Source organism: Sinocyclocheilus rhinocerous, unplaced genomic scaffold (assembly GCF_001515625.1).
Source record: "Sinocyclocheilus rhinocerous isolate Xijiao unplaced genomic scaffold, SAMN03320098_v1.1 scaffold5830, whole genome shotgun sequence".
NCBI classification, from domain to species: domain Eukaryota; kingdom Metazoa; phylum Chordata; class Actinopteri; order Cypriniformes; family Cyprinidae; genus Sinocyclocheilus; species Sinocyclocheilus rhinocerous.
The window spans coordinates 326-4,285 of NW_015646400.1; the positions used below are offsets into that span (position 1 = coordinate 326).

The 3,960-nt window shown below is 37.4% G+C and overlaps 1 pseudogene; it reads right to left on the reverse strand.

Moving 5' to 3' along the window:
* Positions 1-315: 315 nt before the first annotated feature.
* Positions 316-3,960, reverse strand: part of LOC107707783 (asparagine--tRNA ligase, cytoplasmic-like) — a 9,990-nt pseudogene continuing 6,345 nt past the window's right edge.

The following is a 3,960-nucleotide window of genomic DNA, read 5'->3' on the forward strand; positions in this document are numbered from 1 at the left end:
TTCCAAAACAATATGAAGCAGCAACAGTTTCCAGCTCTGATAATAAATCAGCATATTAGAATGATTTCTGAAGATCATGTGAATGAAGATGCTGAAAATTCAGCTTTACATCACAGGAATAAATTACAGTTTAATGTATATTAAAATAGAAAAACGTTATTTTACATCATAATACTATTTCACAATATAAAATTGTTTCCTGTATTTTTGATCAAATAAATGCAGCATTGATGAGCAGAAGACACTCCTGTAAAAACATTACAAATCGTTCTGATCCCAAACTTTTGACCGGTAGTTTAGGTTTATATGAGACTGTTACAGTGTAGCTCGACTTTTGCTCTGGTAACTCCGCCCACGGCAGAATCTCATTGGCTCATCTATCTGCATGTTTAAACACCAAATCTGTTGTGATTGGCTGTGATTGTTAATGAGGATCCGGACCGATTCGGTGAGGCGGCGGTCCTCGGCGCAGCGCTGCATGTAGAAGGATTTGATCTCGGCTGGGAAGCGACACAGCAGGATGGTCTCGTTAATGCTGTCTGTCATCAGTCGCTCAGGGGCTTCTGGGATATCCTGCAGAAGTGACACAGAAAACGGTCAAATACCCAAGCTTTTGCACTTAACGCATGAGACTCGATAGAACACACACCTCTCCAAACTCATAAAACGTCCCGTCGTCCTTCTTGACGTTGTGCTCTTTCAGCCACGCGATGGCTTCGGTGTAGTTCATCCTCTTGAACGGACGTTTGGGAGGCTTGAAGTCCTAGAAGAAAAACCAAAAAATAGGTTTATTTTACAGATTCCAGAGCCTCCATACTTTCTTATGAATTTATATAACCCTTCCAGTCTTTTCAAGTAAAACTAAAAATATTTAAAACATATTTACATTAATTGAAATAAATAAATCTTAAATGAAACAACTTTTTTTTTTTGAAAGTTGAAGTGCTTAGATTACTAAAACTGAAATAAATAAATAAAACTGAAATAAAAGTGGGGAAAAAACCATCATGAGCCTCATACTCTTTAATGGATTTCCATGACCCTTCCAGTCATTTAAAATAAAATATATATTTTAAAATATTTACGCTAATTGAAAGAAGGTAACTGAAATAAAATAAGACAAAAAAAATATTTTATTATTTTTTGCATAGGCAAAATTTCAAATTTTCATTTAAAATTGAAGTGCTAAAATGACTAAAACTGAAATAAAAATGAATAAAAAACAAAATATCCAGAGCCTCAATCTTTTTTAATGAATTTCCATAACCGTTCCAGTCTCTGACAATGTTGTTATCGTTAACTAAAACTAAAAATTATTTAAAAATATTTGTTCATTGAAATAAAATTAATGATAACTGAAACAAAATAAAAGACAATTTTTTTTTTCTAATTTCCATTTAAAATTGAAATGCTAAAATTACTGAAACTAGAATATAAATGAACAGAAACGAAATCGCTTTTAAAAAACAAAAACTAATAAAAATCAAAAAGTTACAAAAACTTTAACATTAAATATTTAAATATTTTTTTAAATTGTAAAATATGTAAATAAAATTGTTAATTGAAATAAAATGAATGTTAACTGAAACAAAATAAAAGAAAAAAAAATGTTTTTTTTAATTACTGAAACTAGAATATAAATGAACAGAGACTAAATAGTTTTTAAAAAACTAAAACTAATAAAAATCAAAAAGTTACAAAAACTTGAATATTAAATATTTTAATATTTTTAAAAATGTAAAAAAAAAAATGTATAAGTTAAAAAATTTTTTTAAAGTTATAAATATTAAAATACTGATTTCCATGAATTTGACAGGCCTGAATAAAATCAACCAAGGCCTAAAATGTCAAATATGCTGTTATTTCCAGGTGTCTCAGGACTGTGATGCTCAGTGTGAGGTCAGGGGTCGTACAGGGTTGAGGTCGTAGAGCAGCTGCGCAGCAGGACACTTCAGGACTCGGTCAACCACGTCACACACCAGATCCTCCAACCGCTTCAGAAGGTCTTCGTAGCTCATGAAGGGACACTCAGCCTCGATGTGGGTGTACCTAAACACACACACACTCCACTGACATGCTTCTGCGGGTTCCACTGAATGAACGCTGAGCGTCTCAGACTCACTCGGACAGGTGTCTGCATGTGCGCGACTGCTCGGCGCGGTACGACTGCGCAATGCAGAAGGTGTCTCCCAGCGCAGGGATGCAGGTCTCCAGGTAGAGCTGAGACGACTGCGTCAGGAACGCATTCTCACCGAAGTAGTTGAGACCGAAGAGCGTGGAGCCGCCCTCCACCTGCGTCTGCACCAGAGTGGGCGGAGTTATCTGAGAACGACAAACATCCGTGTTCGATAAGATAAAATAATATCCTGTGCCTCAAAGCAAGATTTTGCACAATGACTTAAAGAAGTAGTTCACCCCAAATGAACTAATGGAATAATGGAAGGACTGGAGTGCTGTGGATTATTGTGATGTTTTTATCAGCTGTTTGGACTCTCATTCTGACGGCACCCATTCACTGAAATAAACATTTATAAACTTTTTAACTACAAATGCATGATGTAATAAGTCATGCTTGAAGTCCAGCTAGTGCAAGACCAGCATCTGTGGTTAAAAAGCATATGTGACCCTGGAGCACAAAACCAGTCATAAGGGTCAATAAATATCTTTCCATTGATGTGGAGCGAGACCGATCAGCTCCCAGAAATCACAGAGCAGCTCATGGCCACCCGGAGCCTTTCAGAACAAAACCATAAACTGTAGAAATCATACAGGCATGGGAATAATAACAATGACAGAACTTGCATTTTTAGATGAACTATACCTTTAAACATAGGTAATTAAAGGGGTCATTGGATGAAGTTGATATGATCCTTTAGGGTCTTAATGAAAAGTCTGTATCATAGTTTGGTTAAAATTTCTCAATTTAAGTTTTGATATGTTTACGGTAGGAAATTTACAAAATATCTTCATGGAACATGATCTTTACTTAATATCCTAATGATTTTTGGCATAAAAGAAAAATGGATAATTTTGACCCATACAATGTATTGTTGGCTGTTGCTACAAATATACCCCAGCGACTGGTGTGGTCCAGGGTCACATATAAATGTGTATGTTTTTAGTAAATGAGCGATGGTTTGGCTAGATAAGACTCTTATTCCTCGGCTGGGATCCTGTAGAGCTCTTTGAAGCTGCTCTGAAACTGTGATTTGTACCCGTTGGTCCCCATTGAACTCCATTATATGGAGAAAAATCCTGGAACGTTTTCCTCAAAAACCTTCATTTCTTTGCGACTGAAGACAGAAAGACATGAACATCTCAGATGACACGGGGGCGAGTGAATCATCAGGAGATTTTTATTCTGGAAGTGAACTGCGTGGTTTGGGGAATGACCTCGTAGTAACCCCGGCTGAAGAAATGCTCCCGGAAGCACTGCGTGACGGCGGATCGGACTTTCAGGATCTTGGAGACGTTTTCTCCACGGATCATCATGTGCCTGTTGTTGAGCTGCACGTCCACGTCAGACTCCTCGTTCAGCAGGTTATCAGCGCCGCCGGCCGGAGCGAGACCGATCAGCTCCCAGAAATCACAGAGCAGCTCATGGCCACCCGGAGCCTTTCAGAACAAAACCATAAACTGTAGAAATCATACAGGCATGGGAATAATAACAATGACAGAACTTGCATTTTTAGATGAACTATACCTTTAAACATAGGTAATTAAAGGGGTCATTGGATGAAGTTGATATGATCCTTTAGGGTCTTAATGAAAAGTCTGTATCATAGTTTGGTTAAAATTTCTCAATGGTAGTGTAAAAACACCAACAGCACGGTTCAGAGCAAGCCGTTTTCTTGCATGTCACTTTAAATGCAAATGAGCTCTGCTGACCCCGCCCCTCTCTTCCGAGCTGCTCTCAGAGAGACTGTTTACTTTAGCCGCATTCATCGTGAAACTTGCTAA